Genomic DNA, 21,302 nt, shown 5'->3' on the forward strand with positions numbered 1-21,302 from the left:
CTTAGCATAGTAAACCCACGTGGTTTCTAAATTATTAAAGCATGCCTGAAGCGCTGGAGAGTTCTGCAGCTGCAAGTGAGCCATTAGGTCTGTAACAGCACTGAGTAAGTACACTTAGTGTAAGTACTTACAAACCTGCACCACACCTGACATCTCACTCACCTTTCTTTCTTTCTTTTACCTGTGCACTTGCTTGGCAAAGCCAAAATTTACAAGGGAGATTTTTCAGAATCTGCTTCTGTGGAAGAGACATCTCAACCTCTTCTTTGGGGCTTACTGTTTGAAACAGATAGAGGAGTGCTGCTTTCTGATGCAAATCCAAATTCCTCTGTGTGGAATATGATTAGCTGGGGCCAGTCTCAGTGGGCAGAAACTCTTCAGCCTGAAATGTTCCAAAGCAGGTACAATTGGCTTCTGACAGGGAAGATCAGGATTAATTTGTTACAGTGGGAAGGAAAGTGCAATTAATGATGGGATTCAAAATGTAAGACACACAGCCAGGGCAAGGATATGGAGAGGCTCTGGAAAAGATGAAAAACCACGGCTGAAGTTGGGGTGAAGCAGAGGCGGCAGTGCGAGGAGGGAGCGCAGAGTGCTTTGGCGTTCTGCTCAGCAGCTTCCCCCAGCAGCTCCTTCTCCAGAGTGTCTCTGGCACAAAGCAGAGCTGCAGCTGCAGGATACAGATCAACCTTCTCCCGGGGCTTAGGGGCACTGCAAGGGCAGCGTTTTGCTCACCAGCCTGTTGGGCTGCTTCCAGCAGGAGAAGGATTCCCAGAGGGGCAGCCGGCAGCAGAGCTCTGCAGCTGGCCTGGCTCTTCCCACAGCTGGCCAGAGCTCTGCATCCCTGGAGCATCCCGAGGGCTGCATTTGTCCCTGGACCACGGGGGTCTGAGCCATTAGATGTGAAGAACTGTCGGAATCTGAGGTATTCCAAGATTGTAGAAAGTCTCTGTCTCTCAGCCCCATTGCCAAAGCAGAAGCCAGAATTGGTCTGTGCTGGTTTCCAGGTTGTTTATTGTGTTTATCTCTCACATGTTCTGCTGCCCTGCCCAGCTCTGTCCTGCAGGGCAGCGTGTGGGGCTCTGCCCTCAGTGGGATGTTACAAACATTAAATACCAGAAACTCCCTGGGCTGGATTTACAATAACGTGCCAATATCTGTCACCTACGTTGGACAGTGTGTCCCCAGCCTGAACCAACAGAAAAATGCCAACACCACAGTGAGACATGGAGGGCATGAAGAAGGAGAAAAAGGACAAGGCACACCCAATTTCCTCCATCTTGTCCACTTTGGACCCCTAATCTAGAATCCTAAAATTTGACTTTTACACCTGTGCTACACTTAATTATTACTTCTATCAAACACTCAGAGCTGGTAATTCATCCTGTAAGAATGAAAACTCTTTTCCATGGACAGAGATCACAGACAGTGTCTCTGGGGGCTCTGTCCTGGGGGGTTCCTGACCCCTGCCAGGGTCCCAGGGCAGCCAGAGGGAAGCCCTGGATTGACACAAAGAACTACCCCAGTAATAAAAGTTTGAAATACTGTTATGTGTAGTAGATATAATTCGCACCATCTCTAGTATGATATATGTGATATTGAATATTTGTTAGAGTATGCACATTTGTATTTGGAGTCCCCCCCCACCCTCGCAGGCGAAACCTGGTGTATATTAGAACCCGATTTACAGGTAAAAAGATGTAGCTTGGCCAGGAGATGGGAGATGGGCCATGTCTGGAGAGATACGGGGACCCCAGGCACTGATCATCACATGAACGACCCGGGATGGATATCATGGATATCCTCGGGCAGATCCATGTGAATGCAGCATTCCCGTAAACTTCATCAAGGGATTCAACAGCTCCAGACACTGAATTGTTCTTCTTCATCACCAAAAACAGAAAATCTTATTAACCTATGGACTCTGAATAGAAGAAAAGACTAATTGCTTAAATCTTGGCCTCAGGCGGAATTTTCCCTATAAAAACCACTTGTGCCAGGAGGTGTGTGGGCATAGGGGAAAACCTCTGCTGAGGCTGACTCCTTGATGCACACCCAGGACCGACCCCAGGCTCAGCTCTGTTCTTTCCTTGTGGCTGGCTAGATAGAATTTGATTGCAAAATAAATATTTTATTTTTTCATTTTAATTTGGCTGGACAAATTTTCATTTATAACAATACCATCCCACGGTGTGTGCATGGGACTGCCAGGACAGCCCCAGTTACAGCTTTGCACAGGAATGGTGCTTTGTCCCACAAAACTGCTCCTCAGCTCTGCCTGGGCATCAGCATGGGGTGATCTGAGAATAAACACTGAAAATCCAAACCAAAGGAACTTTATTCATTACCTACATCCACTTATGATGAGTGTGGCTCCACCAGGGCTCACAGGAGAGAGAAAGGCTCTCTCGTGTGCTTTCACCAAAACGACATCATGGAAACAGAAGAGCACAAAGGAGAGCAAATGCACACAGCCCACAGGTGACAGTCTTATTAAGGCTGTGAATCCAAACCCTGCAAAAGTTAGGAAATCCCAGGATTCAGCTTGTTTGTGGGATGAGAATTTGCCATTGCCATCAGCAAGTCTGCCATCCAGAAGAGTTCATGAGAGGAATATTTATTTTGTCCTACAGGAACCTTCCCATACCTAGAGGGGCTAATGAGAAAGAGGGAGAGGGACCATGGGCAGATAGTGACTATGGACAAGGGGGAGCAGTTTTAAAATGAGAGGTGGTTTATATGTTAGGAAGAAATGCTTTACTCAGCATGCAGTGAGGCCCTGGCACAGGGTGCCCAGAGCAGCTGTGGTGCCCCTGGATCCCTGGAAGTGCCCAAGGTCAGGCTGGACAGGCCTGGGAGCAGCCTGGGACAGTGGAAGGTTTCCCTGTCACAGCATGGGGTGGCACTGGGTGATCTTTAAGGTCCCTTCCAACCCAAACCAATGATTCTTTGATTTTTCTCTCTCTCCAAAGAGCCAGAGCTCCCTGAACAAACAGCCATTCCATATTTTCCCCTCCTCCTAGAGCCCCAGCATGCTGTTCTATGACTTATTTACTGCTGCTTTGAAGAGAGAATTATTCATTTTTTCAAAGGGTTTTCTCTGGCACTCACCGTGTGAGGGCTTCTCAAAGATTAATGACATCTGTTAGCACAGTGTGCCTGGGAGGTGACAGGATTTGTCTGGAGGATGCCTGTTTAGGCTGGGTGGCACTCAGCCCTCTAACAACCTCGCCAGCTCCAGCCAGGACACCATCAGGTGTCTCTGCAAAGGGCTGCGAGTGTGACAGGCAAACAAGAGCAGAGCCTTCAGCTGGGAGAATGAAGGAACAAGTGTCTGTGCTTAGGGCATGGGGCTGTGATAAAACAGCTGTTTTGCTTGAGACTTGCCCAAGTTTTGTGAAATATTAACGCTCAGCCAAAAGAAGGCAGAGCGTGAGCCCCGCCGTGAGCTGAGGAGCAGCCAGGCTGCTTTGCAAGCAGGTAGGCAAGCTGTGACAGAGCACTGTCACCTCATCCTCAGCATGTGGAAACTGAAACACACTGAAATAAAACCAGAAAGCAGCCACTGGTGTAGTGAGCCTGCTTGAGATCCTGGGCCTTGATTTTGAAGAACACCTGCTGCTCCATAAACATTATAATACTCAAACTGTGATGTCTAAATAGCACATTTTCCAATGTGAGGGTTTGGGGACGCTGTCAATCAGGCCTTGGGTTCAAGGCAGATATCAGGGGATCATGGACAGTGACAAGTGACCCTCTCTCAGATCTCTCAGATCTCTCACTTCATGTCTCTGGCAAAGGCTGGAAATGCACTCCAAGGGAAGCACCCAATGGTCCTGAAAGTGAAAATGAGCCAGTCCCCCAGCAGGCCCCCAGCAGGAAATCAGTGCTGGAAATCAGCCACAAAGGAGGCAAGGTTCTGCAGGTACCAGGATCTGGAATGTGACTCTGGCTATTGTCACCCAGACAGTCTGGGTGACAATACAACAAATTAACTGATACCTTAGACAGGTGTTAGCAAAACTAACCCTGAATTACCTTTCCTTTCAATTAAGTCAAAATACTGGATGGAGACTTTTCCTTCCCATGTCCTGTCAATGAAAACTTTTCCTAACAGTTAATTCTTTTTAAAATCTGATTTCACTGCTATCATTTTCCACAGGACAGGGATAAATACCTTAGTTTTCTTTAACTCTTATTTAAAACATAATTTTAGCATTGTTTCAGCAATTATGCAGACATGTTCAAATCAACTGAGCTGTACAGGCTAGTAGTACCACAGCCACCTTCAGCATCCCACTCAGGTGGAAGATCCCATTCCCTTGCTGAGACACAAACTACAGAATCCCCTCACTATTCTCTGGGAACCTGCTGAAATCACAGACTTGTTACAAAGGCTCCTGTTTCAAACAAATAAAGGGATTGCTCAGCCTGAAAAAAAGAACTTTCAGGGTGACCTAATTGTGGCTTTCCAATACCTGAAGGTGAGAAGGAGAGAGACTCTTTCCAAGGGATGGAGTTCCAGTCACAGGGAATGGCTTCCCAGGATGGGATTTTGGGAAGGAATTGTTCCCTGGCAGGGTGGGCAGGCCCTGGCACAGGGTGCCCAGAGCAGCTGGGGCTGCCCCTGGATCCCTGGCAGTGCCCAAGGCCAGGCTGGACAGGGCTTGGAGCAGCCTGGGACAGTGGGAGGTGTCCCTGACATGGCAGGGGTGGGGCTGGATGGGCTTTAAATCCCTTCCAACCCAAACCCTCCTGGAATTCCACAAATATTTCAGACACTGCTGCAGAACCAAAGCCTCTCATCCTGGAACAGAGCATTCTGAGTAATCCAGCCAGTCCCAGCACATGTTCACACTCCTCTCCACTGAAATTTGAGAAACGGCTATTCAGTCTGAGAAGAGCATAACTAATTAAAAGGTCTCATATGCTGTATAGAAAGGAGTAGATTTTTTGATAAGAGTGCACTCATGTCAGTGCTGCAGTACCTGCCTTTCTGTAGTTGGACAAAAGCTGATATAACCAATTTTCTCACACAGAGAAAACCAAATACAGTTCATGGGTGAGTGACCACTACTTAATTGACATTACTTTTTTATGTACAAGATAATGTCTCAACATGAATTTCATTGCAGGGAATGGAAAGGGAATAAAGGAAATAATTTAGAGTATTACAGGAGCTTCTTCCTTTTTTAAAATCTTATTTTCATTTTGAGGTTAGTTGAATTTGCTTGGTTTTTTTCTAAATTCAGGGACCAGATCACTTATATTATCTCTACGGCTTATAGTGAGTACTTCTATTACCTCTAGTCCTCATAGTCTGGCAGGTTGCTGACTAACAGATGTGTAGACATACTATGGTATGTATACAGATTTATATATTTATATGTATGTTGAGTGACAAATCTTGCATGGAACAAGAGATGAAGAATAGACTCTCAGGGAAAAATCTGAAATTCTGGGAGGAAAACAAAATCAACAAAACTGTAATTTTGTAATTGTAAAGAGTTTGCAAAAGCAGCTGAAGAAATATTTGCATAGCAATCCTCAAGTGACTGTAAAATATATAGGAACAAAAAAGGCCACTAAGTCAGGTAAAATAAGACATCAGTGTTAAATTGTCTTCTTAAACAAAATCCTCTCCTGAAAGTCTTCATCTTCATTGACAAGAACACAGAAGAATCAAAGCCCACTCAAATGGAATGGTAATCTGAGAGGACCTGGAGGAGCCATAGCCAGACATGCTGGGTGAGCAGATGACTTGAAAAATTACCCTAGGTGAGGGCAAATTATTGAAAAATTACCCTAAGTGAGGGCAAAATGCAGTGGAATTCAGAGGAAGCCACCTGAACACCTCCCTAAAAGCATTGCAGGCAAGGAGGTTTCTGTTAATGAAGCTTTTGAATGACCATTTGTACACTGTTTTTCTTCTTCTCTGTGTGAAGGTCATTTCGAGCAGCATCATTTGCAAACAGCTCTTGCAGGTGCATTTTGCTTTGGCTTTTCTTCCCCATCTCCTCATCCCGTGTAGAGCAGTGTAACAGTTGGGTGACTTACTAAGTGGAAATGGATGAGAAGAGTGATCTTTTCTCCTCCCAAATGCAAAGCTGGAGGAGCCATTAAGTGCATTGAAGTGAGGAGTGATGTTGCAGTCTAGCCCTCAGCTGGGAGTTCCTAAAAAGTGCTTACATTTACTTAACCACTAAACAATCAGGTTGGAACTGAAGCAAACAGCACCCCCTACACACCCAAATCCCCAAATATTGGATGGAACACTGAAAAAAAAAAAGTTTATATCCTCATGGAAACCCTTTCTGCTGCTTTTGTGGGGATATTGAAAGGGAGTATTACAATGAAAGTAGATCTTTGTTTTATATTTCAAACAGGAGATTGCTGTCTATGCAGGGAACATATTTCCAGGATGTTTCACTCAAAATCACGTTATTAATCAAAAAACTTTTTCTTCCTCTAGGGGATAAGAGAAATAAAAGGTTGGTTATTTTAGAGCTCGTGGACATCTGGAGAGGGATGGATTCGTGGTGCACACAGTGCTAAAAGCACCTGAGGCAGATCTATGTGCAGAGATTCTTTCTTCAATGCAAGGTCCAGCAAGTGAGACACAGGTGATCTTCCTGGGCATAAGTCTTTAGATATAACCAAATTTCCAGGTGATTTTCCTGGTCTTTGGCTATCTTCCCAAAAGGAGCCACAGCAGGAAGGGCATGCCTTTTTCTGCCTGAAATGGTGGTGTGAGCTGAACCTGAGGCTCGTGGGGTTCCTGGGAGTTTGGGGTGGGGGATGCAGTAATGAGAGGGTTCTGACCAGAGTTGTTGCTTGGGAATCAAGGGGGAAAGCAAGATTTGGAGAATATTTTCAAAATAAAAATGGATGAAGAGCAAGTCTCAATTTTTTCGGATGGGCTCCACATCCCTGGAAGCATCCAAAGCCAGGCTGGACAGGGCTTGGAGCAACCTGGGACAATGGAAGGTGTCTCTGCCCATGGCAGGGGTGGAATGGGATGAGCTTCTTGATCCCTTCCAACCCAGACCATTCTATCATCAATATGTTTGTGGTTTTTTCTCTTCTGAGACAGAGTGTTTGTACCTGTGGATTCCTGAACAGTCTCCCAGGAAGAAGAATTCAGCTGAAGAGCTAAAATAGCCTTTCCACACATAGTAATTCCCTTTTTTGAGAGGGCCTGAAGGACATAGAGCAGCCTAGAAAAAACTTGTGTTTACGAGTTCTAATGGCTCTACACACAATTATTTCTTTCATGAGACATGTCAACCACTTCTAATGTATTCTTACATTTTCAAATAGGAAGCAAATGTAGGGGAAAATGCTGCAAAGCAGCTGAGGAGATATCTCTGCCTGTGATGGAGTCATTTTGTATTCCATTAGATTGTGCTGCTCAGCTGAGCTTTTAAGGTGCAAGATAAATAGATGAGGAAAGGCTTCTTATTAATTAAAGGCATGCACTGCCAATTGTAAGGGTGATCAAATATTGGTTCAGCCTCAGCACTGCTGCTCACTTTTTACCAGGTGTGAGGATATTTGTAAAGATGACAGGAGTGCCCAGCAAAGCAGAGTCTGCTTGCAAAGCTCCTTTCAGATCAGGTCTGCGCAGGCTGACAAGACAAAGGCTTATGAGAAAAACAGTCCAACAAGTGCAAAGGAGCCATGGTATTGAACCTGAAAACCAAAGCTGTTCATTGCTTGGGTAGTGAAACCAGCCCCCTTGTAAGTACTGTGCTTATTTATTGTAAACGTGCATCTCAGCTAATGGTTTCTGGCTTAGTTGGAGTTCAGATTCTCACTTTCATCAGCATTATCTTGCCAAACACATTCCCAAGTTTACTTTAATTTAGGGTTTGACACCAGCGATTGCCTTTTTTTTCCCCTCAAAGGATGAACTAGTCCACCATAAAATGGAATATTAAGCAATTTATTGTGCTAATGACTTGCAGAAAAAAGCCAAATTACATTGATGGTGGATTATATTGTACAATAAAAAAGCCCCCTTGTCACAACTCTCAGTGGGCACATAGTTGAGCTGTAGTTAGCTCCAGGAAGGTTCCTGGGAATGGTATCCACACTGCAGACAGCCATGCTTCAGCAGGAACCACATTCCCAGTGAAACAACACGGATCTCCCTCACATTTGGAATTGTGCCTCATTACCCTTCAGTTTTAGGTCAGCTAAAAAGGCTGGTGTCATCATTGCATATGGCATTTCCTACCTGATTACCTGACAATCTATCATCTGATTCCAAGCAAACTGAAAGAGAAGTCAAGATTCAAGAGCATTCAGGTTTGCATCAATTTTTTGCAAAGAGAAAGTCAAGTAAGAAGGAGAAGCTGTCATTAGTGCTCATGACTGACAGAGGAGCTTGGCCAGGAAATAGGAATCTGCAGGAAGCAGCTCTGCATAGCTCCCAGAACTGGTGCACAGTAACTCCAACAAAAACAAGGCTGAATAAAAAATTTAGATGAGACTATCAAAAATATTTTTTTTTTTTTGAGTTTGGTCAATAACAAGATTCAATCAGACACTGGAAAAGCTGTTTTGTGACAATGGTAGGGTGTGGTAGGTACATTCTTCTCTCTTTCAGGATTTTTCATAGAGGTGCACAGAGAGAAATGAAAGAGAAAACAATTTCTATTTCTGCTCCTTGTTTTCCCATGTGGAATGTGTTTGGAGAATTGTTTACCTGGGGTGATTGCTTGATTGGATTCTGGTGAGGATTGTGTTGAGCCTGATGGCCAATCCAACCCACCTGGGGCTGGGCTCTTGAGAGAGGGTCAGGAGTTGTGAGTTAGATATGGTAGTTAGAAAAAGTAGGTTTGTAGTTTTGGTATCTCCTTTATATAGTATATTAATGTATTATAGTATAGTTACAATAAAGAAATCATTCAGCCTTCTGAACTGGAGTCAGACATTGTCATTTCTTCCCACTGGGTTCACCTGCATTTACAATAGTAGGAGACAAAATAATCAGTCCTTAAGGAGAAAGAAAATAAAGGAATCAGTGTAATGGAGGAAAAAGAGAAAGTGGCCTGAGGAGTAACCCAGCCCCAACACCATCAAAATCTGAGCAGCCAGGATCAGAGGGAATAGCTCAAGCAGAGAGACTCTTCCAGGTTCAACAGCACTTAGAAACCCAGCAGTGTCAAAAGGCTTCAGTGGGAGGAGCTTGGACCACTCCTAATTATCAGATGAAAAGCACTCCTTTTTAGCAGACATTTAGTGGGATTTTTACCAATAAGAATGAAAACACCTGCCATCACAGGGTCTAGTCAGTCAAGATTTCAGGACACACATTTTCAAGGATTTCTTCTCCAGTGACTGCAACTGTTACCTCAGACTTCAGAGTTAAGGACTCCAGCAAAAACAAACTAGATTTTATTTTAAAGTGCTTGAATACAACTCCCTTTGGGTTTATGTAATCTGCATTGCTGAAACCAAACATTCATTTATTTAATTTCTATTTATACTCCTGTTGGAGAGAAAAATATTGGTCAAAGCCTGCTTCTTCCCCCAGCAGTCCTTGCACACACTCAGACCTTATCCCCATGAAAGGGGTAGGCAATGTCATCCCACAAAAGGCAGGAACAGTGGTCAGGAACTGGGTTAGTGACACAGGGTTGTGCCAGCAGTGACATTTCAGCACTATTAGAACAACATTGAAAAACAGACCAGTGTCTGAATGAGCCTGTTGTGAGAATGAGCATTTTCAGTGTGTTCCGTAGCAGGAAATATTGTATCTGCTATAAAAACAGCAGCTTCTAGAAACGATTAAACTCTTGAGCTTCTTTTTGGCAATTAACAAGCTTTGAACATTGTTTACAGTGTTGGTTGTATAGCATCATTGCTTTTATCCTCCAGAGTAGCAACAAAGATTCCACTTTAATTAAATCCCATTTTCTTTTCCTCTACATCACTCTTAAAGTATGGCATGTGAAAAAATATTCATTCTAGTAATAATTACCTAGGCCAATGTAAAGTTCAGCATCAGTTTGTAGGAAGAAATGGCTATTTATTTCCTGGTTATCATTAAGAGAAAAGCTGAAAACATCCAGATGAGTGACTACAGCACTACAGTGAGTAGAATTTGGGGAAAGCTGTTCCAAAACTGTCTCTGAGTAAAAATAAGGCCTGATCTGCATGGGGTGAGTTCATTCTTCAGCACAGCATGAGTTAAGAGGGATGACTCCCCCTTAGAAGCATCCAAGGCCGGGTTGGATGGGGTTCTGATCAGCCTGGTCTAGTGAAGTTGTGCCTGCCCATGGCAGGGGGTTGGAACCAGGGAATCCTTTCCAACCTAAAACATTCCATGACTCCATGGTGATTTCTTCACTGCCTGAACATGAGCACAACCCTTTGGGCACCAACACAGCAGCACCCACATGGAGGAACCTGCCCAGCTGTGCTCTTTGATCAGGTGAAGTGTTCATACCTGGAGCTGTTGCCATCCTGGACAATTAAATCCAGTCTGGGGACACCCACAGACATATCTTCCAGTCTAGACATTGCCTCTGTTTTGACAAATCTCATTTTCTTCTTTATGCTAACACAGGGCAATTCCTGATTTTCCTAAATCCTACTCCATTCCCACATTTCAATACATGAATTAGTTACTTGTGAAACAATGAGTAATTTTATTTTTCACGGGTGAATGCTTATCGCTCACATAGAAAAACAGGCTGGAGTATATACTGCAAGGAAAAAAGCCAAATGTTTCAAAAAATCAATCAAAACCTACAAAAAACACTAAGAAGGAGGTGTGACTAAGACAACAGGCAGAGATTCAAGCCCTCAGCTTCCTGCTCTCAATGCCTGATGACACCAAGCGTGTCATTTGTCATGCTGTGTCTGGGTCCCCATCTCTAAAATGAACACAACAGGCACTAAGACACCTCAAGTGGATGTGGGGAGGTTATTTTGAAACCTGCTTCCTTTTCCACTGGTTTCCATAGAAAATTATCATCTTCCTCTGCTAACAGCGCTCATTTTGGTAAGACAAACAAGCTTGGGGCAAACCAAGAAAATGTAGATAACTGGGTTTTTTCCATGCATAAAAAGCAGAGGGTGTGGGGTGTGGGGGGAAAAGGCAGCAGCAAATCCAGCAGGGAGTTCAGGGAAAAACATATTTGGTGCAGCCATCCCTGCCTGGCACGTGAGGAGTGGGAAACCTCTCACACCTCCCTGCTCATCTGCATTCCCACCCTGTCTGGCACTGGCTTTCCTCACCCCAGAGGAGCTGCTGGCAGCTTGGAGCTCCCACAACTCCCCTGCACAACATGTTCCTCATCTCCTTCCACACCCCAGTGGTGCCAGCGGGATGTTCCTGTTTTTAACAGTCACTGCTGTGGGTCAGTCCTTCCCCAGAAAGAAGCACCTGAGGGTTCACATCCATCGGAATTTCTCTCCTTTCCATGAGCAGAGCCTTCCTTCAGCCATTCACAGATTAAACATCCAGCCAAAACTACTCAGAGTTACTCGCTGCTGGATGGGAAGGGCAGCTCAACTCACCCGACACAGAGAGAACAGCTTTAATGTGGGATGAACAGTCCTTTAGGAAAACTTCCTTCCCCTGGCTGGAGGTTAATTTAAGGCTGTGTTTAATGCAGGTGATGTGGAATGTGAAAGGATTTTTTTGGCCCTGTATATATTACCCTTTTTGGATCTAGGGGTACAGCATATTTTGGCTTTAAACTGAGAGAGGGAAAGTTTGGAATTGGACATTAAGAAGAAATTGTTCCCTGGGAGCAAGGGGTGGCACAGGGTGACCAGAGAAGCTGTGGCTGATCCCTAGAAGTGTCCAAGGCCAGGTTGGACGGGGCAATAAGATTCTTCTTTTAAATGTACAAAACTGGGTAGTTAAAGGTTAAATTTTGATAGCACATTATGGCAGCCACACAGGGGAAACAGGGGCCTTGAGCTTTGGTGGAAGGACACTAAAGCACATTTAACTTACACACAAGGAAGAAGCAGCAGAAAGACAATTCCTACTCTGAACAGAGCATCTGCTAAGGAAGCAAGAACCTGAGATCAGCTGGATTTAGTACAGCTATTGGCCATCTAAACAATCTATTCAAGCAGCACATTCATGGAGACCTTGGGAGGTATATCTATGTCCTGTCTGTCCATCTGCATTTCCTCTCAGATCTTGCTTCATTTTCATTTCAAAGGATTTAGGAAATTTACCCATCAACAGCTCGATAGCAGTAAATCCACAGTGGAATATTCTAACTAGAGCTAAACCCAGTAATGTGCCACACTGTTCATTTAGTATGGCAAGTATATGCCATGACAACGCTGATTAATTCGCATTTTAATAATATCTATTTTAAAATATATGTAATAGACATTAGAAGTATCTCTGATACAGATTCCCAGGGCAAGCAAGCATTTTAGAGGCAAAGGACCTCCAAGACAGCCAAACATCCAAGCATTTAGCTTGCAGTTTAGATCACAAACTCAGCTACTGATGGTTTGAATTCTCTGAGCTTTTCCTCCGCCACTGCTCATTGCCAACAGGAGACAAGGGGACTTTGCAAATTGTCCCCTTTGGTAGCCCTGGTGTGTGTGCCACGTGTCAGGACACTGCCACGCTCCCGTGGCTGCAGAGCACATCCCCTCTCTGGCATTTAACTCCAGCAGGAACCACCTGAATCCATCTGCTCTAAACGAGAGCTGACATTTCCATGGAACCAAATAAACCCAGGGATGGCAGATGGTGTGTGCGTGTGCAGGGAGGGAGGCGCAGAAAGGAGAGCGTGGGTTAAAAAAAGGACCTGCCCCAAATACAGCCTGAACTACAATGAAATGCAGGGGAAGGGGAAGAATGCCAAAGGCATGGGGAGAACACTGGGTATAATCAGTTGGGTTAGGGGGCAGCTCTGTGGATCCAGAAAGCAACAAGGGAATCTGAGGTGGAGTGCACGAGGATCATGCACTTGGTGGCTCACAGCCATGAGAGCAAATGTGCATGAGTGGTGCCCTCTCAAATATCTCCAGAAGATTTGCAGCAAAGCCTTCAGCAGGACACATTACAGCTGGTCAGCCCAGAGGCAGCAGTGACCAGGTGAGGGGGAAGCTGACCTCAGACTCGTGGTCCTCCTCTGCTTCTGTTCAAATGCACGCTCACACGTAAGCAGATGAAGCCCACTGTCTGCCCTAATGCCCAGACTATGCCCCAAACCACTGACAAAGAGCCCAGTGGTTATGTTGAGGTTTTTTGGAATGTGTTACACAACCACAGCACATCCATCAGTGTCTTGGAGATCACCATAGAAACAGGCTGACAGGTCGGTGCAGGAGGAAGAATCCTTCATTTCAGCCTGGAGAAGATGCTGATGTGCCTGGTCCAACACACAGAGCTCCCTCCCTCCCTCCCTCCCTCTCTTGTAGCACCTGGACTCCTGGGGCCCATCCCCTCTCCCCTTTTGGCCACAGGAGTGCAGGGAGGGTTTCCTGCTCTCTGGAGCGACACAGAAGACACCAAACCATTTTCTACCAAAGCAAATGACACATTGAGGCTCTATTCCAAATAAAAGAGCAAAAAATGAAAATAGCTACCTGGATATTTCTGCATGAAAAAACTCTGCTCCAACTCTTTGAAGGACACCCAGAGCATGTGAATGCTCAGTGGTTGCTGCCATCACCCCATTTTGGTGCTGCCTCGTTCCTCTTTCAATGACCTGGGACATGAGAATACAGAGAAATCACATAAGCTACGAGGCCTGAGGCCAGAATTGCTCTGCTGGAGGGGAAAAAGGGGTTAAAGAAAGGCTTAGTGTTATTTGAAGGGACATGCACTCACCAGGCTCCTCCTACAGCTCCTCCATTTCTCTGATTTTGGGGTTGAACTAATTTTCCACGGGCTTCATTCCTTTCTGAAGCATCTTCCTAGACAAGTGCCCACTTCTCAGTGGACCTCACATCATGTGAAGTAGGAATTACATGTGTTTCCACATAGTTCTTCAAATGAATGTGCAACAAATGGATTGATTGAATTAATAATTCATAAATGCTAATTGTACTTGAGCGAAAAAGTGTTCAACCATTACTCTGTTCATTGACCTGAAAACATATCCCTCAGTTTAAAGTATTTCTCTAAATTTTGGTCTGATGACAGCAAATCTTTTAATCACTCTCTTGTAATTTTGTGACTTCAATTTAAAACCATTGCAATCCTATAAAAAGAATTGACATTTAGTCAAACAAAATGATTAATTTCTTTGCACTGCAGTAAGCACTCAGATGCTCACTTTATCTCAAGCTTAAAAAGTTAGCCAAAGCTTGCCCTGAACTGAATTAATTTTAAATATGCATTTACTCAGTAATTATGGCTCAGTAAAATTTAAACTCCAAGGAAATACAGAAATATTTTAATGTGTGATACTAAAAACTAAACCGCTTCATTTTGTTTCATGTTATTTTCCATGTTTCCATGTGCAGCCACAAGATCAGCTGAATTCCATATCCCATTGCTCTCCTTGAAATGTTTATTCTCTATATTCAGCTTTGTAGTCCCAAATTTAAGGACAATTTAGGATAATTATTAATCCACAGAATTATCTAGAAAAAAGGTTCACAGAATCCTTTGGCTTTTTTTCCCACATCCTCCTGTTCTATCCTATGATTATTCCTCTTGGCTGTTAGGAAAAATTCCTTCTCCAGAGGTTTTTACAGCACTGGAACAGGCTGCAGTGGAGGAGCCACTGTCCCTGGGGAGATTTTAAAGACCTTTACAGGTGGCACTTGGGTACCTGGTTTAGAGGGGGCCTTGGCAGTGCAGGGGGAGGTGGATTTGTCCTTCCCAACCTCATGGACTCTGTAATTCCCTGCTCATTTGGGATATTCCCCAATTATTCCCACTTAATGATGCATCAATTCTATCATGCAAATACAGCAATGTTATTTATATACACATTTTTCTATTTTTGACTTCTTTTAGTGAATTAAAGTTGCTCAAGGCAGCATGCTGAGACCTAGGTGTCAAACAGCAAGTTTTTGTGGAAATGTTTCCTTCTGCCATGGCTTTAGTGGGAGAAATATAGGGGAAATCACAAAATGAGGAGATAATTTTCAGTATTTTTATGACAATCCGTAACTGCAAAAGAAGAACTCTAATTCTGGCTTAATTAAGCTGCACAGTGTCGTTTTCCCCAGTGCAAACATTCCCCTTTGCTCTTGATCACTCATCAGTGCTCACCAGCCTTTGTTCAGTGGGATATTTTACTCTTTTAGCACGTGGGAATTTGGGGAGAGAGGCTGGGTTCACCTCTGAGTTTGGGGTTACTGCTGATGTGTGATGCAGAGTCAGTGTGAAGTTTCCTAGTGAATTCACTGCTTTTTATTCCCAGCTGCCATGGAAATAGGAACCAAGCTGAAGTAGGGGAAAATCATCTCCTCACATTAACTGAAGGAAACGTTCCTCAGGAAGGGACAAAAGCCAATCTGCTCCAATTAAGAAAACAGTAACAGTAAAGTCCAACTAGCACATAAATCCTACAGGAGCAAAAGCCCATCCTCCATAAACACAGTCAGAAAAATGATTTTTGCTTTTTGCCCTGAGATATTTGTAATGTCAAACAAAATAAAGCAGGCCCATGAATAGGACACTGTTCTGGTCATTGTTTCAGCTAAAGGAATAACTGCATTTTTGACATGACAAAACACTTGGAACCACATTACTCATGTGGAAGATCTCTGAGAAACAAACTCCTTTTTGGAGGGGATGGAGATGTAGAAAAAGTGACAACAGGATAAAAGTGGGGAGCTGTTGGAATAATTCAGTGGTAACAACAATTTGTGGGGTTTTTTTTCCTTCTTTCTGTAGAGGAAACTTATTTGCTGATACTTGTGGCAAGCATCTTATCTCCAATTCATTCTACTCCATCCCTCATTCAGCTATGTTCAATTTGATCCCCTCTATACAGACATGACTGTGCCTATTATTGCTGGGCACAAAAACCCCACCAGCCTTTGCCAAAATCCAGCAACAACACTCAGCTGGAATGTTCATCTCTCACCCTGACTGGCTTCCAGCTTCGTGAGCTGGCTGTGTGTGCTCTAATGAAATATTCCTTCCATTTCACTTTCTCTATCTGCCATCAATTACACTGAATTATGACAGATTCCTGTAATCCAGGCTGATTTTTTTTTCTTTGTTTCTTCCCGTTTAAGAAAGATCTTACAAAGGAGTGCTCCAAAAACATAGCATTAGCCTTGGTGTCCTCTGCCTCTTTGCAGAATTATTTCTGTATTTTTTATTACTGTGGAATTCACGTTCCAAACACAGGCTCATGACTGTCACTGACAATAAAATCTTAACTTTCTCTGCATTGCTTTCCATTCCCTAATGAGTTGAAGATGTAATTTTTGCTTTTTCCTACTGTTGATGTGTTCTGGAGAGATTTTCACTTTGCTGACTTATCAGTGACAACAAGAATTTCTTTTTCTCAGAGGAAGGGGAAAGTTTAAAGCTCAGCAGCATGAGAGGTTTGTATTGTTGTTATAAGCACACATTAGCTTCAAATTTATGCAAGCTGAATCTCATATGACAAGTCTTCCAAATTAATCTGGACTCTCACCATCCCATGTGGTTTGCACAAACTGAAAAGTTTATGGGCCAAACTGTTGAAAAATGCCTCTGGATTTGTTTTCAGCGCTGGCACATGCAAAAAGGGATGTGCAGACACCAAATCTTTTGTTTCAAAGTCAGCACACCCACTAAACTAAACCTGCTTCTGTGTGTGAGAGTTGTGAGATGCCACAGAGCTTCACCCTGGCAGGGGCTGAGCCTCCCTCAAACCTGGCAGCACTCTCCAAACACAAATGTCCCACCAAGGGCAGGGGACAATGACATTAAAGCAATTGCCCAGTGCCATCAGCAGGCTGTCTCACAGATTCTGGCTCAAGGAACTCTTTCTGGAAAGCTTTTGTTTTCCCAGTGGTAGTGGATACATCTCTGCCACTCCAGGTGTGAGCACAACACCACAGCCCCTCCACCTTCAACTGATTTATGAAATCACAGAATCTTTGGGGCTGGAAAACACCTCTAAGATCCTACACTCCAGCCATCAATCAAGTATCACCATCATGTTCATCGTTAGAAATGTCCCCAAATGCCACATCCACACATATATTGAATACTTCCAGGGATGGGGACTCTCACCTGGCTACTCATTTGGTGAGGAAATATTTCCAAACATCCAAGCTGAGCCTCCCCTGGCCCAGTTTGAGGCCATTTCCCCTTGTCCTGTCCCTGTTCCCTGGCAGCAGAGCCCGACCCCCCCTGGCTGTCCCCTCCTGGCAGGAGCTGTGCAGAGCCACAAGGTCCCCCCTGAGCCTCCTTTGCTCCAGGCTGAGCCCCTTCCCAGCTCCCTCAGCCGCTCCTGGGGCTCCAGCCCCTTCCCCAGCTCCCTTCCCTGCCCTGGCCACGCTCCAGCCCCTCCAGGGCCCCGACTGGACACAGCCCTGGGGTCCCTCAGCAGGGCCAGCCCGGGGCACAGACCCTGCCCTGGCCTGTGGCCACCCCATGGCTGGCACAGCCTGGGGCCATTGGCCTCGTGCCCCCCTGGGCACCCCTGGGCTCCTGCCCAGAGTCCCCAGCATTGTCCCTGTCCCTGCTAGAGGCTGTTTGAGCAGCCTCTCATTTGGGTCCCCAGAGGAGGATCCCAGACTCTGTTCAGTTCAGAGACAGCCCAAGGAGCAATCTCCATAAATTAAAAGCAAGAAGTTCCACCTCTACATGAGGAGAAACTTCCTTATGCCGAGGGTGGCAGAGCCCCACAGCAGCTGCCCAGGGAGGTCCTGGAGTGTCCCTCTGTGGCGACAACCCAAACCCTCCTGGCCACATTCCCGTGCCACCTGCTCCAGGTGACCCTGACGTGGCAGGGGGTTTGAACTGAACAATCTCCAGAGGTCCCTTCCAACCCCAGCTGGTCTGTGATTCTGTAACCTCTCCACAATTCCTGGGCAAATCAAGGTTTTAGTTTAGTTACAGATCACTCCCAAAGGATGGGTTGGGCAGGAATGAGGGAGGTTGAACTCCTCCTGCCCTGCACAGATCTCCAGCTCAGCAGAACCACAGCACAGGCAGAGAGAGCCCTTGGCACTGTGCTGTAAGAATGCTCTGAAAACTCCAACATCTTCCTTGCAGTGTTACAGACACTGAGCTGAAATTCTTAAAATAATAATTATTGTTACCTTGGAACCACCAGGGGAGAGCCAGGGTAGAATTCAGTGCAGCATGAACAGGGACAATTTGCTCCAGAGGCTTCTTCCCCTGCACAGAGCTAAACCAGCTCCTGATTCAGGAATCAGTTCCTCATCCATTGTAATTTGCTACATTCAGCATCTGCACAGAAACCATTTTTAAAAAATTTTAAAAGACTGCTGTTTGATAAAACATCTTTTAAAAATATAATTTTTTCTGTGATCAAGAAATAATCTGAGTAATTCCTTCAGAAATTCTTTTAAGACTGAAACTAGAATTTGACAATGACTCAAATGAATGTATTTTGACATTTATAAAAGTGATCAGCATTTATCTCTTGATATACATTAGAGATACAAGAATTCTTTGAAAAAGAAGGTTTGTCTTTTGATATACAGGAAAGTTGCAGTCCTCTTTTAAATTGCAGCGTTACCATTTCTAGATTAGAAGAATAAAAAACATTTCAGAGATTCAAAACACCAAAATCAAGAAGCTTTGACAGTTTCAGATGAAGAATCAGGGTGAATATTATTTTGTGCAATACCTTCATCAAAGAATGGAATTTACAGTGCTCCCTTTCCCTGATTAAGCCCAGTTTTAGCCTCCTGACAGCTTCCTGAGAAAATGCTCCCAGTCTGGTCCAGCTCTTCCAGCAAGTGAGAACTACAAGATATAAGGACAGCTGAAGGGCAGCAGAGAGAGTGTTATCTTTCCCAAGTCATTCACACAAAAAAGGTAATTTTCTGTACAAAGAAATATGCAATCCATTGTTTACAGGCAGACGTAACAGCTGAATAAAAGACAGTCCATGGGTATGGTTTTCTGTCACACATTATGGCTTTCTGACTCCTTTTCTTCCTCTGCCTTCTGCTAATACTGTTTGCAGTTCACACCGGAAAACTGGGCTGCTGTTCATGGCTTGCCTGGCCTTTTACTCTCAGTGTGCCCGAATTTCTGTCCAGTTTGGCTTCTGAAGTTGGGCACAGAGGGGATGGCACTGGGTGAGCCAGGCCAGCCATGCTGCTCAGCTACCCCTGCAGGGCTGCTCCCTGTTCCCTGTCCCTGCTCCCTGAGCCCTGTCCCTGCTCCCTGTCCCTGTTCCCTGAGCCCTGTCCCTGCTCCCTGAGCCCTGTCCCTGCTCCCTGTCCCTGTTCCCTGAGTCCTGTCCCTGCTCCCTGAGCCCTGTCCCTGCTCCCTGAGCCTTGTCCCTGCTCCCTGTCCCTGTTCCCTGCTCCCTGAGCCCTGTCCCTGATCCCTGTTCCCATTCCCTGAGCCCTGTCCCTGATCCCTGTTCCCTGCTCCCTGAGCCCTGTCCCTGTTCCCTGTTCCCTGTCCCTGATCCCTGAGCCCTGTCCCTGCTCCCTGTTCCCTGTCCCTGCTCCCTGAGCCCTGTCCCTGCTCCCTGTTCCCTGTCCCTGATCCCTGAGCCTTGTCCCTGTTCCCTATTCCCATTCCCTGAGCCCTGTCCCTGCTCCCTGTTCCCTGTCCCTGTTCCCTGCTCCCTGTCCCTGTTCCCTGTCCCTGTTTCCTGTCGCTGTTCCCTGCTCCCTGTCCCTGCTCCCTGAGCCCTGTCCCTGCTCCCGTTCCCTGTCCCTGTTCCCTGCTCCCTGTCCCTGCTCCCTGAGCCCTGTCCCTGCTCCCGTTCCCTGTCCCTGTTCCCTGCTCCCTGTCCCTGTTCCCTGTCCCTGTTTCCTGTCCCTGTTCCCTGTACCCTGTCCCTGATCCCTGAGCCCTGTCCCTGTTCCCTGTTCCCATTCCCTGAGCCCTGTCCCTGTTCCCTGTTCCCATTCCCTGTTCCCTGTTCCCAACCTTGGCCCCCCTCACTGCCAGACTTTGCTTCACCTGTCTATCTGCTGTCACGTCTCTTCCCTCTGATGATGCAGATAATGTCTGAAATAAATCCAACATTGAATTTGTAATTGGAATAGTGTAAGAATAACGCTCTGCAGGGTGGGATTTGTATAGGGGCTTCATGCAAATATCTGTAAGTATTTAAGCCTCCAAAACACTCACAAGTTTTAGGTTCTTGTTTTTTCACCTAATGAATATTCTCTGCTGGACTATTTAGAGATCACCTACAAGCATTTTTGTTTACAAAGTTAATTAATACTGTTAATACGCCAGGGCATTCTTTTATCTGCTGCAAGTGCGTTCAAGAATCTGCTGGGATTATTGAAAACCAAGGCAAAGCAGCCAAGGTTCAGGAACCTTCCAGATGAACCTCCAGCAAATTTTCAGTGAACTTGGGCTGATAGAATATTCTCCCTTAAGTGATGTGAAACCAGGTCCTTAGAATCTTTTCAAATTACTGCTATGTGAATAAATAATTTTTAAAGCTCAGCTGTAGTTAAGAATTCCAGGCTAACATAAAAAAAAACACTAAAAATTGCATATTAGTCAACGCTCCCTGAGTCTTGATTTATTTCCATTCCACGAATTTTAATAACAGCAATAAAATTTGGAAAGGCCAGCTGAACATGGAAGCTCCTTAGGACTAATGACATCTGGGTCATGAAGAAAGCCTTGTTTCAAAGGCCCTCTTAAGGCTGTGGAGCAAGGATTGAAACGTTGGCTTTCTGCTCCCCAGACAAGTGTCCTATGTCCCTGGCTAGGGTTTATCTGCACAAGGACTCTCCATTTGTCCTGTTGAAGGTGCTCCAAGATGAAGCACAGGCATGCACAGGGGTGGTAATGAGTGCACTGTGTGACAGCCTGCACACCCAATTAGGAGCCTGGTAGCTTGATTAGGGTCCCCATTCCAGTGACTAATCTTTGATGGGATAGTTACAGCAATTGGTAAACCGAGAAAGAAATCATGCTGCTGGAGGAATTCACAGGGAGGATTTATAGCTCAGTCTGATATATTTAACTAAATCAGAGAAAACCAAATCGATCCTGATTCATTCAGGGTTCAATTCCACAGCCCAAACACAAAACCAGGCACCAGGAACTCATTAATGGTGATTTTCTAAGGCTCTTTGTCTCCTGCTGCAGCAGCTGTTTGTAGAGTGAGGGCAGTACATGCCATACATGTGATATACATTTAGATGGCTGTCATAGGGCTGGAAATGCA

General features: G+C 45.1%; 1 long non-coding RNA gene across 3 annotated transcripts in view; it reads right to left on the reverse strand.

Annotated features, from left to right (window-relative positions):
• LOC144246565 (uncharacterized) overlaps positions 1–21,302 on the reverse strand; it is a 538,094-nt gene that overhangs the window by 19,405 nt on the left and 497,387 nt on the right. For all 3 annotated transcript variants that reach the window (XR_014956250.1, XR_014956249.1, XR_014956251.1), the window contains 3 exons: positions 18,774–18,892; positions 18,220–18,370; positions 13,582–13,703 (listed from right to left, as the gene is read on the reverse strand). This is a non-coding gene — a long non-coding RNA (uncharacterized LOC144246565). The remainder of the gene's footprint in view (positions 1–13,581; positions 13,704–18,219; positions 18,371–18,773; positions 18,893–21,302) is intronic.

Source organism: Lonchura striata, chromosome 6 (assembly GCF_050655825.1).
Source record: "Lonchura striata isolate lonStrDom1 chromosome 6, ASM5065582v1, whole genome shotgun sequence".
In the NCBI taxonomy this organism is placed as follows: domain Eukaryota; kingdom Metazoa; phylum Chordata; class Aves; order Passeriformes; family Estrildidae; genus Lonchura; species Lonchura striata.